Raw genomic sequence first — 17,771 nt, 5'->3', positions numbered from 1 at the left:
GATGGGGAGTGTCGAGCTAAGTGAAACTTGGAGTGGAGGGAGATGAAAGATGAGGAATGAATGATATGGAGGTGCATGCTAGAAGGTGAAGAATGAGCAGTGGGAAGCAGGGATAGGAAGAGAGATTCCTCATCATTTATATTCAACTGGGTCATTAACATGCTACCGTCCTACAGGTATAATAATAGGACACTTGCTGATGAATGCTTTCTGTATAGATCAGTAGCTTGATTTACTCTACAGATGTCTTGTATTTTCCAATCTGCTAGTGTTTGGCTATATTAAATAGTTCACTGTCTTCTCTTGTAAGGTAAAACTAACTCTTAATGAGAGCAACAGGTCCAATTAAATGGTCTGTCTTAGGATTTGCCATTGTTGTGATTAATTTCCCCAAGGTGATCAATCTTAGTAGCCAACTCAAACAAACAAGAAAAAATAGTAAGACTTAGGTTGAAATTACTTGGAATTTAATCAATGCATAATGGTTCCCAGATGAGACTTGTGCACTTTCTCATACAAGTCTGCAGTTTGTTTGTTAACCACAGCACAGTTCGCCCATCTTTCTCTAACTGAAAGGATAGCATTTTTCATGCGGGGAAAAACAATTCACAAAAGCAACTGAAAAGCCACTCACCCTATCCAGACCAGGATAGGGATCTGATTGTTTCTGCACTCTAATGAGGTTAGTATCAGACTTGTTGCAGGGGAACTGAATAACTAAGAAATAATTTAGTGTGAAAAGAAAATCTAAGTGGGATGGTGATTCCTAATAACATAAATGGGAGCTAGGGCATTATGTGCACAGAAGATGATGAGGTTTAGGTGCCTACCTCCCTTTTGTGTTTTTGAAAGTCTTTCTCTAAGCCCTTGTTCTTCTGTTGGCTTTCCAAGGAAGCTTTATCAAACAATCTGACAAAGTAGTTGCATTGTAAAGTAGTCAAGTTGGTGCAGCTCTGTAGATGACAAAAGAGCCATGATAATTTTTGCCTCTGTCATGATCTTGAGCTTTTCTAGTTGTACTTTTGCTAGCAGTGGTGGGATGTATGTGTGGGTGTGGGGTTTTTTTTTTTGTTGTTGTTGTCTAGTTGTTGATTGGGGGTTTTTTTGCATTAGGAAGCCTGGTGTGTGCTTCATATATTTAACAGCTGCCTTAAAAATAATGGACTGATTTTGTTCTTAGCTCCACTAGTCTAAATCTAGAGTAATAGCCAAAATGATTGATTCACTTAAATTGTAATTTCAGAGCATTTGGTAATCCACTTAGCTGAGAGAAGTACTAACATTGTCATTTTTCTTGCGGCATATAAAACTCCTACAAGTTCCTCTACCACAGCACACAGTGGCCTATGATTTCTCTTCTCTTCTCTTATTCTGGCATCGCTTCCTACTTCTTCAGTGAAATGAGTTTCAGCTTACACCAGAAGGAAGCAAAAGGAAGGCCCCTTCCAGTATCCTTAGGGAAGGCAAAGTGTATTTGCAGAGAAAATACATGGAGTAACAGGAGAAATAATGTGTTTACTTTGCTGTCTTCACACAAACACTTTCATAAATATAATTGAAAAGGAAGACATTGCTGTTGGCAAACAAACTTCTATCAAATTCAAGTGTCTGGAAAGGTTTATGCTTTTTTCCTGATCTATCTGTTTTGCAAGCTTTCATAGTACAGACCAGAGCAAACACAAGTTTCAAGGTGCTAAGAAGAGAACGAGCACATAAGAGCATAGGCTTTGATAGAGAAATTAATTGGAAACGCCTGCCCCTAGCTACCTTTCAGAGAGAAGGGAAGTGTTGCTTAGACTCACACTTGTGCTCCTAGGGGAAAGAAGTTGTTGCTGGAAACCAGAGTTCAACAACAGATGAACTCATTCAAAATAAAGGAAATTGCTGTCTTCTGCCTCCCTGCCTATTCCTGCTAGGGGAAAACATACATTTCTCAAATTAGAGCTCTTGAGATTTTTCTACATCTTGATAAAGAAGTTTGCCCATCTCCTTCCTATTAGCAGTTTCTTGGACCATTGCTTTTCTCTTTGTCAGACCATCCTGAGACTGAGAAAACTACCTGTGTGGCAGCTGCTGGCATTGTTTATATTGAAAAGTAATATCCTGAATAATAGTCATGTTATTTTTAGCTGCCTTTTTATATGATTTAGCAGGTGGAACCAGGAAAGTTATCACCATGTGAACCAACACATGCTGTGCAGGCCAGGGACATCCTTTAGATCGCAGAATGTGACCTTTTTACCTTAAAGGCTTTCACTGGGTTTTCAGGGAAACAGCGAGCAAAGGGTGATGGGGCCATTTTAGAACAGCCTGTATCATGGCTTGTGGACAGGTGTGTACCTCGAGGAGAAGCACAGAAGCACTCTTTCTCTGTGAGCTGCTAGGAATGCAGTAGCTATGTCTTCTAAAAGTAATTTTTGGAAGATGTAGCCCAGCTGCTGATGTAGAAGTGAGGGTGGAGAAAGCTGAATCACAGCCCCCTCCCTTCCCTGCTCTCACAGGGGGACAGAGCTGTAATTTTGCAGGCCCCACTGAAAGAGGGACAAAGTATTTTCCACCTTTGTCACCACTTCTATATAACAGCCTGCTGAAAAAGGCACAAATATAAAACAGAGAGTAAAGACCATGATTTATTTTCTAACATGCTCTATGTATTGAATTAAGCAATGGTCCTCTGGAAAAAAAAAAACCAAACAAAACCACACACATCAAATAACATACATCACAGAGCTAGGGAAAGAACAGAATTTTTTTTCACCACAATGTTGAAGCTTATTTTCATTTCAGTTTCAAACAAAATCCAAAATATTATTCCTGAAATAGATGTCTAATAAATTTGTTGCAGATGTACATGGCATTTCAATTCTGCAAGACTGAAATGTTCCTACTTTTAATTCAGGAAAAAAGCTATATATTGGAGTTAGAATTTGGTTTTAAATTGAATAATTGAATGCTTTGACGTTGGTGAGCTCTTTTTCCTTGGGAATGAAGTGTAGAGCAAAGTGATTGAATTTTGAAGTATTTTGATTTTGACAGAATTGTATTTTCAGTTAGAGAACTGCTTAGCTGAAGTTATTCTGACAGCCTGGAATTGTGTCTCTTGAGTAAATAGAGTTCAGTAAATAAACTACTCAAGTAAACAGACTAACTGTTGGCATTAGTAGGTAGTTCTTCCCTCTAGAGGAGAAAATCTTTCTTTATGTTTTCAGTGTTCCAGCTATTTTATGACAGGAGAAGGACAAGAATGTTCAGAGGACCAAGATCCAGAGAAAAATGTGTCTTGTAGTGATTTGTAGACAGTTTTGTTCTTATTAATCGAGTTTCTTGCTCTTCTACTCTACTCCAACCCAGTCATGCTTACCATCTTTATTTGTGTTTGTCCATCCCTGTTCCCTCCTGCAACCTTCCTGCTCAGACATACTGTCACCTATACTCACTCTTCACAGCTCTGCATTTCTAATTAAGCAATGATTTACTGGCAAACAACGGTATCCGTAGTTTCAGTTCCCTTGACGAGTGGCACAGTAGAAAGAAGACCAAGCAGCCCATTTGGCCACCAAAATGAAATGTGTCCTTTGCAGAGAAAAAAATCATTCCCATTTTCTGCTAAATGAACGTGTCTATGTTTCTTTCAGTGTCTGCAAACTGAAACTTTCAAGGAATCATGGTCTCACCATGTTTTGATCACTTTTCCCAAAGGATAGCAAAAGATATGTAGTTGCCCACTTACTTTTCTCTGTCAACTGGAAAGCTTGGGGTATTGGAGTATATTGATAAAATGGGACTTGCTTTTTTTTTAAAAGCAGGGCCAACAACTTCGTTTTTCCTGTGCTCCTTCTGAGGGGAGGAGAAAGCTCTCAGTATGGGGAAAAATATCCATTTTGGAAAAGGCGAAATTTAAGGATAGAAACTAAGAAGCAACTGGAAACTGAGGTGTTAAATAAAAAGTGTGAGCATACATTTACTACCTGCATTACTACTCAGTAACTCAAAGCCTTTATAACCTCAGTTTACAAAGACCTCATGTAGAAAATCTGCAGTTTCCCCCACATTCTGTATCACTGTTGGGCCATTTACTCACTCAGATGACATCATTCAGGTCACAATTAGCCCCTAACAGAATGAGGCTGGGCAAATTATCCTTTACATTCAGCAAAATGCAGATGGGGGAAATAATTAGTTATGTATTTCCCCTTTTGTGAACAGCTTCCTTGTACTCCAGGAAAGGATGAAACCCTGTAAATTAGTCACTTGCAATCTGTCATTTCTGATCCATAATGGTAAAATGACCGTCCAGCTAAACAATTTGCAGAACGCTTGAAAACCCTTGTGCTACTATTGACTGCACATGAGTCAGATTTGCAACTGATTGCTTAATCAATCTGCACCTTGGATCCTGTATGCTGTTCCTACTCCGCTTGGATGAAGCAGCTAGGTAGCTAAGCCTGATGTGCATGGCCTTCTGCACTAAATGATTTCTTGAGGTTTCTGACCTCTAATCATCCTCTCTGATACAGGAAAGCCAAATGACCTAGCTGCCTGCTTTGTGATCTTCTGTACTTGTACTGGACTCTTCTTCCACTTAAGTGCAACTAAGTCCTTTCCTGGGTAATATGTCTCATCAGAAAAGGGCTTAGTTCACCAAACGAAGATGTTTCTTGAAGGGTAGTTGTGGAAGTTCAAATTGTGCAATCACTTGGAGACATATTAAATAATGCTAAATTATTCTACCTTCATAACTAACTGTGCCTGTTCTTTTTGTACAACACCTAAACTCGATTCTTCTCTAGAAATAATTTAACAAATATTAAATTCTATATATGATCTATAAATAAATAATAATAATAAAAAGATGTCTTGCACTAAGAGCAGGCCACTGGGTGTGCATTGGCGACAGACCACAATAGGTCAGATAAAAGTAATCAACAGTCTTGGAATGATGATCTTCTGCAGTGAAAATTTGCAGCAGGAAATCCCCTTTTGGGCAATGCTGTAAATGAAGGAATTCTGTCATTCGGAGGGGACTCCCACGGAGTCCTTCCCAAGGGGGAAGGTTGGGAGCTGACCACAGACAGCTTTAGACAGTCCATCTGTTCCCCATCGTAAGGTTATTTCGCCATCTTAGTCTTACATTGCAGCAATGTTGTGTGATTGAAGAATATTTACCACCAAGGTTATCACATCGTAACAAAGCATATGGGTACTTTAAAACCCTGAGAAAACAGCTGTGTCTGCTCTGTTGGAGGAAAGCATGCAGTTGTAGAGTATTAGTCGATGTTTTAAATAGATTCAGCCCAGTAGGAGTAGAGATGGACTCTGCTGGAAGAAATTGAAGAATTGTAGGAAGCAGGATTGTTTTTCTGGAAACTAATACCTTCTAACCTGCAGTCTGTTAATTTTAGTGATGAGAGATGTGTAAATTACTTTAAAGTGAACTCATGAAATATCAGTTAAAAACTAGGCTTTGTTCTACTAGTCCTGTAGCTCTGTTGTCCGTCCCACATCCCCCCTGGGAATCTTGTATTACATTTCTTCATAAATTGGAAAAAATATGAACGCCCACTAACCTAATAGTGAAAGACGGGGGAGACTCTGTGCACCCCTGAGCTGAAGAGCAGGTAGGTACTTAAGTGCTTGGATGCCTCTCTCTCCTCCTACCAACGATAAAGCTGCTTGCAGGGGCTGCCAAGCCGAGCAGCCGCCGCAGCCCCGGGCAGGAGCTGGGGCCGGCCGCCCGCGCTCCCTGCCCGGAGCCGCAGCCCCGAGAGCGGTTTTGTCCTGCCACCTCGTGGTGTGTAGTGAATCGGGCAGGTACTGCTGCCTGCCAAAGCTGGGCTGCTGAGACAGCCTTGCGGAGGAGGCGGTCAATGGGTGGATCGCCCCAGTTTAAGTACGGGCTCTCTGTCAGGGTTTGGGTCGAGCTATCTTCCTTCTTAACAAGTCTTCAGCTTTAGTGCAGCCGCTGGGATTGCAAAGTTGCCAGTCAGGCTAAATGTCTAGTCCAGTCTGCTAGAGTACACCTATTTCTCCACAGGAAAGCAGAAACTGAAGTAGTTAACTGATAGTTTGATAAGAAAGGGGACTGCAAAGGAAGACAGAGATGACTGAAACTGTCTATAAATCAAACGGGCTTTGGGCAGGGCAGGAAGGGAGGGATGCTGCCGTGTTCAGCAGTGCCTACGCTGAATTGGTGGCAGAGGCCAGTGGCAAACCTAGCAAACAATGAGGAGGAAGGCAGAGGTGGTAATTTTCAGCAGTCCTTTGGTTTATGTCAGACAAGTTTGTTGGCTGATGTTTGCTGCCACTTTGCAACCTATGATACAAAAACTCCTACCATCTGGATTCATGAGACTAAATTAAGAAATGGGATAAATGAGGTAAACAAGATCCAATTAAAAAAAAAAAAAATCTATTAGCAGCAGAAGAAATTGCCTCTTTGGCAGAGTGGTACTGGCTTTGTTCTTCTGTGTTTCTTGGATTGAACCTAACTGGAAAGAGGCTAGGAATGCCTGTTAGAATCTTGGCAGGTTCTAAGTACCTTCTTAATCCTTACCACATTAATAAGACAGTGGATACCACAAAATTTAGAAACATATTACAACAGATAAATGAATGAATGCACATTGTAAGAGAAGGTAACTCTGCAAAATTATAAGGATATAACATTGGTTGGTTATTATCTTCAGGTCACACTCATTCAACTCCAATTGCTTTACGGTATTTTGAAGTTATGGTTGCTGTTATATATAACCTCTGCATAAGCTGAGGGGAGTTTCATGTAGGACAGAAATGAATGCATAAAGTCACTTGACATAGGTGCCTAGAAGTCCTAGTTCAGATTTTAGAAGGTAAAGAAGATGATCATCTTTGTTTCCCCCTTCATTTTCTGAATGTGATATGTGGAAAGGGAACATTTTTTGCCACCTGTAAAAAATGGGCAAAGAGGTGAGGATAAGGAAGTGTGCTGAGAGGATCCATGACAAACATAACGAGAGAACAGTGGGAGAGGAGAGCTGGTATCGTTCAGCCTGATCTTCCCTCCTTACTGGGCAGAGCTCTCTGTTGCCTTGAATCTACCATTCGGGAATTATCTGAGCTGGGAATGTTGCAATAACTTTCATAATTTTTTTGAAAAGTGGGATGAACTATTGATATTTCATTGGGAAAATTGTTCCAGCAAAACAATCCTTCTGCCTTTTACTACCAATTGACAGACTGTGGTACAGTTCTGTCAGTTGTACCTGCCAGGGCTAATCCAGAAGGCATTGGCTGAGACTTTCAAGAGGTGTAAGAAAATTAGAAGTAACATTTTTAGACTCTGTTCATAATGACGGCCAACAGTAGCTGCAGTACCACATGCTGTTGTCAGAGGTAATCACTGATACAAAATTGAAGGAACTCCACTTCAGTTTGCACTAAGAAAGCATAGCACAATTTCAATGAAGTTGGGCTGCATCCTGGAAAGACAGAAGGACATGTAGTTGTGTATCAATCAAAGAAACAAACAAAACCAACACCCAAATCCTAGCACTTCTCCAGGTTTATGTATTGTCCTTATTAATGTCCTAAATAATGGAGACACTAGTGATGATATAACTATGGAAGGAATGGACTTGCTTCCAAATATATCTTCACTGGTGCTCAGCTTGCCCTCTTCTGAGAATTGCTTGTGTCTCAGTCTCTCTCCTCATGGGACACATGCATTTTGATTATGCTTGTCCTTGTTACTGATCTTCTTTACAATAAACCTGCTTTCTTTCCTTTCTGTTTTCCTGCTTTACCCTTCCTGAGAAACTTGTTATCCATACAAAGACAAACAGGGCAGTGCTCTAAGTGTCATCAAGACGAAAAAAATTAGTCCTGGAAGAGGCAGAAAATGGTTGGGGAACATGAAAAAAGAGAGATCTGGCTTGCTAAAGCTCAGTGTAAAGGTCAAAAAGAAGAGGAATATAGGAATACTCAGGTGTACCATTTGGAAATTATTGCGTAAGAAAGGAAAGGAGATATAGGAATGACAGAAATGTCAGAGAAGTGACTAAGAACATTTGTGGAAGACAAACTGTAGCTAAGATGAGCATCCTATGGAGATGTGAGGAAATCTGTTGATAATTAAAGTTAATGTGAAGGCTACCTTTAGCTGATAAAAACTAAATATATACCATTCCTTCTAGTTGTTGCTAATCACTATTCTGAGCTTACATCACTAACTCCAAAAATCAAAATCTGACATACTGAAGACTGTTCACGCAGTCACAGCTCTGACCTTTGTGATGTGGTTTATTGCAATATTTTGGAAACAAATATATTTATCTCCTAACATTCATTCCCATGTGAACATAAACCTTTCAGAGACAAGGGAAGTTCTAGCTTGGCTTCCAGTGCTCTGGCAATGATTATGATCCAACTCCTACAAAGCAGAGAAAAGAAAATGAGCATAACCACTGCTTGAACAACACACCTGATGTTGTTCAACATCTTGTATCCTGCCTCATTTTTTTCATAATTGCAAGACATTGTGACAAAACAGGCACAAGACTTGTGAGTCTTTATGGTATCTGTTTATGTACATTATTTTCATTATCAAAGCATCTTGAACTTAAGTGAATGTATAGTAAACATCTGTTGCCATAGTATGCACTTTAATTCCCTGTGAATATAGCAGTCACAAACAGCTGATGATGGCTCTGTGTCTACTCTTTACTGCAAAGGATTTTAAGAAGATATGTTAAATAAACCTATGATCTCTCTTTCCACGAAACACAGTATATTTCTCTAGTACTAAAAGTTGTCCAAACACCTTTTCTTTTGAGTTCAATAGCTTTTCCATTGACTTCAGTGGGAACAATTAGATTAATATGAAATAATATTTAATTTTAGTAATAGAATTCATAAATATATACAAAATCTGCAATAATATGCATTATAAGTACACAAAAATATTATCAAATTTCTATTAAGGTGCTGGTTTGGGCCTGTAAAATAAGGCAAACATATAAAGATATCTACCACACAGTAACATCTGGAGGCATTTTTTGGTTAAACTACCATTGAATCATAGAGGAATTAGCTCTGATAAAGGATTTTTATAATGATTCCAAGGACTTAACATTTGTCTACACTTCAAGATCACATTGACTTTTGGTGGCCTTCTGGGTTAGAAAAAGAAATGACAGAGGTTGTTGGAACGATGTGCAGACTGTTCTGCCAACTCTTGATTCCCAGAGCAATCCATGCTCAGGTAAAAAGGGTCATTACATCAATAATTAGCTTGAATTTTCCAGGAAGAAAAAGTAATGTACATGTTGTCAGGTCTAAATATGCAATGGGAACAAAATTCTGCAGTTATGCCAAGACTAACAAGTGATGGAAGTGGAGATCTATTTTTAAGACAAATAGGATTGTTTAGTACCCTTATTCAACATATGAACCCACTTATCTTTTGATAAGTTTTTTTTTCATTGAACTTGCACATGGTTTTAATTTTCTCCCATATTAATCATAACTCCTACTTCTGTCTTTTTATTTTCAACCCTTTTTTCCAATGTATGACACACGCTTTTTTAATACATTTTTGTACCTTTGCTTTCTCCTTGTTAAACTGGATGCAGCTTTATTGTATTTCATACAGATTGATTACAGATACAACAATATGAGGAAGAAATATTTTGACAGAAGAAAGTGAGATTTAGTATTCCTCTCTCTTTGCATTGTGTTTCAACAAGATAGCAGCACTTAAAATGAAAACTACACCTGAATTTCTTTTGTTACTCCCAGTTGCTTTATTCCAGGCACACACTGAATTTACTACAGCAAAATCTTTGCTGAGGATGGTGTTCATCAGAAAAGTTGAAAGCAAAGGCGCCTGACACCACAAAGCAATTCTTTTTTGTATCCCTAGTCACCTCTGTAAACCTTAATTCAATTCCTCGGTCAACCATCCTGTGTAATGAGACCTGGGCTGGAACTTTCCATATTGATTTGTGTGAACTCTCTTCCTCTTGAGACTTATTTATTCTCTTTCCCCCTACTTCATTCTCTATTTCTATTGTTTCCCTGATGTCTCCCTGTTTTTTGTACTGCTCTATTTTTCCCCACTGCTCATTGTGATAAGAACCAAGGCATTATTTTTTTTTCCTAACTGTCTATGTGAAAAGACCTCTCTTCTATTCAAATGTTATCTTAATGTATAAATAACTTTACATTGGGGTAAATTTAAAAGGAAAAAGTAGCTGACATTTGTGTATAATGAGGAAGCCAATGAACATTTCAAATATTTTTGTGCTATATCAGAGAATTCTAGAAGAAATGTTGAAATATATCTGTGTTTGTTCAGCCTGTCCCTAAAAGTGTGAGATTACACAGTTCCTACATGCCTACTTCATGTGAAAACTGGTGAAGTATTTCCAGTTCTTTTTTTTTCATCTCTACCAAATAGGCATTGTTAAATGTAGTTTTTTTTCCAAAATGTATCTGATCTACAGTTATGAGAGTCCATTTAAAACAAAATTGACTTTTTCATAATTTATTATTTTGAAAGTGAAATTTCACAATAAGTTCTTTTTTTGACATTACAATGTCATTACAACATTTGTGAATGTTTTTAAAACTGTCAGCCTCACTAAGAACCAGGATTGTCAAGTAGAACTAGTTTCTATTCAACCTCATCTTCTGTTCATTTGTTTCCCCCAGCTCTGTGATGCATATTAAAATTCTAGATACTTTGTATGTGTACATATGAAAAAACAGATTATTCTCAAATCTCTACATTCCAGAAATAGGTCTTTGCCACTGAATTTTCCTGACAGTTACTGTTACTATTTGTTACTATGGTGGTGCAGAAGCTCTGGTAGTGGATTAAAAACTCATTCTGGTAGGAACACTTCAAATACACCATAAAACCATATTTTTTTGTTCTAAAATTTTATAGTCTGTCCATTACCCTGATTAAGGTACAGCACTAGCCACTCTCATTTCATATCCTATTTCTGGTGGAATATAAACTGGGTGTCTCAAAAAGATCGGGCCACTTTCTGACTGACAGCAGCACAGAGATGATGTTCCTACTTTTGTGTTGGGTATTAATTTGCTGCTGTATTCACAAGCCAGCAAGGAATGAGAGCAGAGCAATGCCTAAAATTGTGAAGAAAGAGGAGCAGGAGAACAAGTTATTAAGGAGCAGTCAAAAAGAATTACATTTGCTGACGTTTAAAGAACAGACCTGTGAACAGATCTAGGAGTTAATCATGGATTAACACTGCTGGGATTGAGGGAGTCAGCTAAAGCTCAGTGAAGCTTGTGCAGGGTAGTGTTTAAAGGCATTATCTCACAAAAGATGGGCATTGCCATGGAAAATGTAAGCAAGGACTGCAATTATTTGCATTAAAGCAGCATGACTAATCTGCAGGTTTTGCTGATCTGGGGTAGGACTGAGGTTCCCAGCCGGATGCTAAAAAGGGTTTGTGTGGATTCCGAGCTCATGTGGATTGTTTCCGACTGCCTCTAAGACTTGTGTTGCGTGACCCCCTCATTCTTATAGAGTTAAGCAAAGGGACTGGCTGCACACACTGGAGAGGATTTTTATATATTATAAAGGATTATATAAGTGGGAAGGAAGCTGGGACTCCAGTCAGTTCACTTGCATATGTGACTGTATTTGACCCTTTCCAAAAGATGTAGAACCATTGATCTATAATAAAATTTTAAGTGGATTCTTCTGAAACATGATTTTGACTGATTATTAATCCATGTTTTATATATGAATCTAACTACTGAGTAAAAGTTTTTCCATTGAATATAGTTTCTAAATACTAGTTAATCTAAACAAACAGCAGTGCAGTGGCTTAGCTGAATGTATGTGTCTATAAGTGCTTCAATTCTGAGTTTTGGGTTAATCCTGGACAGAGCTAAAAGTATAAGCACTGTACTTTTCAGATGCTCTGCCTTGGAGTGAGCCCCTGTTGTCTACCTTTCCAGTCTGTACCCTCAGGCTCTGCCTAATGCTGCTGGCAACAATCCTCAATAGACATTAGAATTCTGTGAGAGACTTAAAAAATGATAATACAATCATTTATAGAAAGTATGCATTAAATTGGCTTCTTCTACTGACATTTCAGGGATATAATACAGCACAGCACAAAGGTAATAATTTTTTTTGCTAGGAGTCTTGAATTGCTATATGTGTGTGATACTATTTAAGTAAAAGTAGAGATATTGTAAAAGGGTGGGAAGTATCCAGCCAAAGAAGGAGGGATTCTTTCACCACAAATAAGTAAATGCTTTATCTGAGCAGTCAGTTCCCTGATGGATTTAAGACTCTCCCATCTTTTGCATTTTTTATACATGTATAGAATGGTGGCTTCCAGGGTGCCTGGCAAACACAAGAATTTTTATCAGCTCTCAGGAGCTGATGCTACATTTAAAGTAACTATAGGAGACAATAGAGATAAAGGGTAGGAAATTCTTCTGTTTCAGCGTAGGCATCTATAAGTTAGTTATCTAACTTGGAGCTAGCTGGGCTACATTCCCTTCAGAAACACTTCCTGAGAATGATTCATCTCAATATAAGATAGATAAATTAAACAGTTCCAAAGTTAGATGAGTCCCACGCTGAATAAATACATTTGTTATTTGTTATTCAGGTCCCAAGATTTATTGTACCGGGGTGGCTAAAATAACTTTCTTCCCTTTCCTCTCCACCCCCTCTGTTCCCAGTATGTATTTTCTGAGAAAAGGTACAGGGACTCCTTTTGAATGTCAGTCTTGTTCCACTTTTAATCTTGACAATTTTCAGTGTCCGAATGGCCATAGACCATTTTGAGTACTGCTGGTTGTGATGTTTGGTGTTTTGTGGTCTGCACAGCAGAATTTGGCCTACACAGAGTTTTAAGAGCTGCTTCCCTTGGAAGTCCATGTTTTTTTTCTGTGCAGCAGTGTTATAACTTCGCTGGGTGAAAAAGCTATTTTGCCACACAGAAGTAGTCACATTACATCTTCTTGTCCAGGATCCATATTTCCATTGTACTCTCTCTGTATGGGCTTTCAGCTCTTGCACAAAGTAACCACTCCTTGATGTACCACCTTTGAGGTATTTATACCCTGATTTTACAATGTCTTAAATGTTAGATATGAATGCATTTCCTAAAATAAAAATACATGCAGTAACTAACAGGGCATATTTCAAGATATATGTTCTACCTTCTACGGCATGGCTGGCAGCCCTCAAGAGTGATTTGCCATGGAGTTAGGGAAAGAAAAGCTTAAAGTTAATGGTGCCAGTAGCAACTCGGTCATAGTTTGGAGATGTCACCTTTCAGAGAAGGGAGATGCAGCTGATCAGGTAGTTGTCTCATGCAAAGCAGTGTCTCCCGGTTGCCAGTGGGAGCCAGGACACCACTGATACCTCTGTGTAGGAACAAGGTGCTGATCACCTCTGGAAGAGTGTCCCACTGCTGTCTGCAGCCATAGCTCCCATGTAAAGCCAAATTTGGAAGAAGTACTGTTGCTTCCAACCCACAGGCATGCAGCACACCTGTGGAAATTCTTTGTGTGCTGCCTCTGTCACCTCTGCTACAGGCTCACACCTGTGGTGATGCCTGTTTGGTGGAGTTTTTCTATCTAAAATACATTTGGACAAGGTTTGCCAAACTGTCTAATTGGTTTGTTGTTGTAATTTGCAAATTAGTAAGAAAAGATAAGTTCAGACTCAGCAGTATATTTTATTTTGCTCATAGTGTATGAATTTTTACAGTACTGTCCAGTTATCTAAGAACTAAGGGACAAAAGAATCAGGGTAGAAACCAAAGGGAATATAACAGAACAGAAAAATTCAAGATTTCCTTCAGATATCACACTGTAAACATGATTATTGCACTGTCCTCATCACCACAAGTATATAAGCCCCCACAGAGCAAGCTGAAGTTTATGACCTTTATAATGAATTAGAGAAAACAAGAGGGGGGATTGTAAAATAAAGCACGTGAATTCTTCAACATTGCCCCAGAAGGAATTTCTCTGAATGTGTTTCATTCTTCCTTTCCTCCCTGTCTGCTTCAATTTCCCAGTGCAGGGATCCTTTCTCATTACAGCAGCCACTCTGATTAAAAACTCATCGGGTGAGGAGGATATCTCACTTCTCAACAAAGGGAACACATGCAGAGCTGCGCCGCCTCTGATCAGCATTGCGGTAGCCTCCAGCTGTCGATCATTCTCATTTGTTTAGTCACTGAGCTCAACAGGATGACTGGGGTGCTTAAAGTTAAACAAAAATGCAAATGTTTGCAAGGTCAAGGCCTAAGAGGCTTTCAAAAGCACAGACTGTTACTTGCTTCTGCCAGGACAGAATAATTTGGGGCACTTATTACTCAACAAGAGAAGTATAGTCGTCATCCCCAATGGTATAACTAGTAATAATAATCAGAAGACTCTGTTAGTTCAAGGAAAGTGCAGAACTACAGCCTGAAAGGCCCAGGCTTTGTCCTTCAGTTTGTAGTTTAGTACTTTATCAAGATGTTAAATTCACATTTATTTGCATTGTTCTGTCTAGAAGGTCATTAAACAGATTCCAGGCTCCAGAGAGGTGTGAAATGTTGATCTTCAGCCACTTACCAGTGTTTCAAGTCTTGGAGAGTTCTGTGTCTCTGTAAAGGGAGATTTTTTAGGTCCTTGGGTTTTTTAAGTCCTTGTTGGACTTGTTCTATTTCTTTTTGTGATGAAGGAACTGTTATTTGTACTGTTTAATGTCGATCTCAAACTATCTTATTTCAAATTACACAGCTGAATTAATTTGTGGAGAATAATTTTCTTACAGATTTTGTAACTAGATGCTAATAAATTCATTCTGCGCTCCATATATCAACCTTTCTCTTTCCTAAACTTAATTAGGAATGCTAGAATACACTAGAAAAATAACTAAAAGAGAGCTGTTAATATAGGAGTGTTTATCTGCATACAAAGTTTATGACTTCTGTGAATATTTTCACAATATACCTCAGAATAATGTACTGATGCAGTATTCAGTGAGAAGAAGATAAAAAGCAAAGTGGATTTCAATGTTTTGTTTTCTGAAAGTATGAAAAAAGATCTTTGCTCGACGTTAAAGCAGAATTAGCAGATATTTAAAAAAAAATCCAGAAGGATTTTAAAATCTTTACAGTATGTTGTATGTTACTGTCACAAAAACAAGAGGTCAGAGTAAAGAAACATATGAAGAATTCTGGGGAAAAAAAAAAAATCTTCACTACAACTATAAATGGAAACATTAACCAGCTGCTCAGATCAGCTAAGACTCCTACTCTTGTTACCCAGTTAGTTCAGTAGATGTTGGAATTCTAAAGGTTTGTTGGTTTGGATCCCTTCCACACTTATTCTGGCTTAAGGATATTCCTGTGGTATCTGAACTAGGCCCACTGAACTCCATCAGTCATGGGTAGTGGTGCCTCAGGTCAGTCAGAAAGTCCTGAACCTATTAAAAGATGTTGCATATGTCAGAATAGTCTTTCTAGTGGCATCTTACGAAGTTTTTCCTTTCAAAACTCGCAGATCAGGATTAGCCTCTTGCTGCCCACTGCAGAGGCCTTTCATAATTTTTAGAAAAGTCTGGATCTGGCCAGTGTAAGAGATTGGCCTCTGCATTAAATCAAAGTAGTGGTTTCTCCATTCCTGTGAGGCTTATAGAAGTTACTGTTTCCCAGTTGGGACAGAAATAGTGAGGAGAATCTTGCCTGATTTTTCTGCATATCTGATGAAGTAAAGGTGAGCTCTTTAGGAAGCAGCACAGGGACATTTTGAATATGCACACTTACTAACTGATGACTGAGCTCACATCTTTGCTCAGTTGCATACCTGCAAATTAATGCTAAATTCTACAACAGAACAGAATCCTGTTTCCAGCATTAAAGTGTCATGAGATAGTGGTACAATAACTGCAAAATGGCTTTTATAACCTGCAGTGTTTATTTTAAAAAGTCAATAAAACTGAAAAATTAAGAAAATACATATACTGAATCTATTTTTCCCCTCTACTTTTCTCCTGCTCTTCATTTATATACTTTATATAGGGTATAGGAGGTAGGAACTCCAATCGGATCAGTGCTAGCGTGCACTGTAGACATAAAGATGATACCGACCTGAGGTTTACACATCCAAAATGTAGAATAATAACCTAGCAATACAAACAAATATTGCAGGTGAGCACGTGAAATAATGGGACTGCATTGGTCTCCAGCACCACAAGGGGAATGCAAATTTTCTGCCTCTCTTCAGAGAGAAGAGCTGGCTGCTGTATCATGATGCTCTCCCGTCCAGCAGCTCCTGGCATGATCAGGGCAGGAGCACATTGATATTTCTAAGAGTAGGAGGTTGACCTGGCAGGGTGCAGAGGATCCCCAGGTTGTCCTGAAGTCTGTCGAGGTCAGGATTACTGCAGAGCTAGCCTTGAATTTGTATAGTTTTAATTCCCATTTAACACTAATGTAAGGAAACAACATGTTCTTGGAAGTGATTAAAATTCAGGCCTTATTTCTGACACTGTTGGTTCTAGCTTCCTGGCTATATTATAGCACAAGAAAATACAGTCTGGCCTACCTGCATTCACCTGTGGGTACAAGAGGATGAAGTAGCCTTCATTTCTGTCTTAATATATCGCATAGTGTTCCTGGCAATGGTAGATGTGTGCTGCTTTCCAACCCAGAGGGGTCTATATTTCAGCGTGAGTGCAGTGATCCATATACTGTTATTATCACACCATACAACGCAATCTCTAAAGCACCTTGGGGTCCATCTCTCTTGGATGAAAGGCATTATAAAAATGAAAAGTATGTTCATAACGGTTTGCAGTAGAATACCGCATTAGCCTCATTGGGCTACAGTGATGGATTAAGGCGAACCGTTGCCCTCAAGAAGAAAAGGCTTGAGTGAGTTATGTACTTCCTTCTCAATGCATTCAGAGTGTGCATATATTAAAAGTATTTTGGCAGACTCTGGCAGAAGGCTGAAAAAGTCACAGGGAGGTAACCAGCTTTTGATAATAGCTCGTTAACATTATTTGTCATACTCATAACTCTCTTTAAAGTACACGCAGAGATGGCAATTCACTGCTGGGCAGAGGGGAAAACAGAGCTGCCATGTAAGAAAGGAAACGCAATTTTAAATGTACTTGATTGAAAGAAAGCTTGAAGAGAATTAGCCTCCTGAATTATTTACGTGCTTTTGAGACATCTCCTTTAAGTGACTTAATGGGAGGTCACAGTTTGAGCAGGGGGACAGAACTAAGAATACGACACTATCTTTAGCCTCACAGACTATAACTTTATTCCCAGATGTCAGCAGTGAATATTCTTATGGAATAAAGCTTCCTGTGGGACTATACTAGCTGCAGTAAAACTTTCAGAGGGAGATTTTCCTTAAGAGAAATGCACACAGGGAGGGCTGTTGGTGGGCAGATCATGGACTTGGGAGGTGCGAGAGCTTGGTTCGTTAGTTGTGCTCCGATTCAGAAAGAGTCAGAACATCCCAGATGAGTTTCAGAAATGCTTTTCTCTCTTTATCTCATTAAAAGAAGTCAGAAGTCTTGGGTTTGCTCCAGCCCGGAGCAGAGGATGTTTTTGTGACTTCAGCACGTTCTCCAGAGCAGAAAAACAAGTTTCCTGTTCCACTTTACTCTTCCCAGGGCTGATCATTCTGGGGTGGGGACACAGTCATATCGGCATTATATATATAAAAAAGTACCTAACTAGTTCATAACAGGGATTGGGTTTAATTAATATTAGACTTTT

The sequence above is a fragment of the Aptenodytes patagonicus genome, chromosome 3 (assembly GCF_965638725.1).
Source record: "Aptenodytes patagonicus chromosome 3, bAptPat1.pri.cur, whole genome shotgun sequence".
NCBI classification, from domain to species: domain Eukaryota; kingdom Metazoa; phylum Chordata; class Aves; order Sphenisciformes; family Spheniscidae; genus Aptenodytes; species Aptenodytes patagonicus.
Note: the sequence above shows the minus strand (reverse complement) of the source record.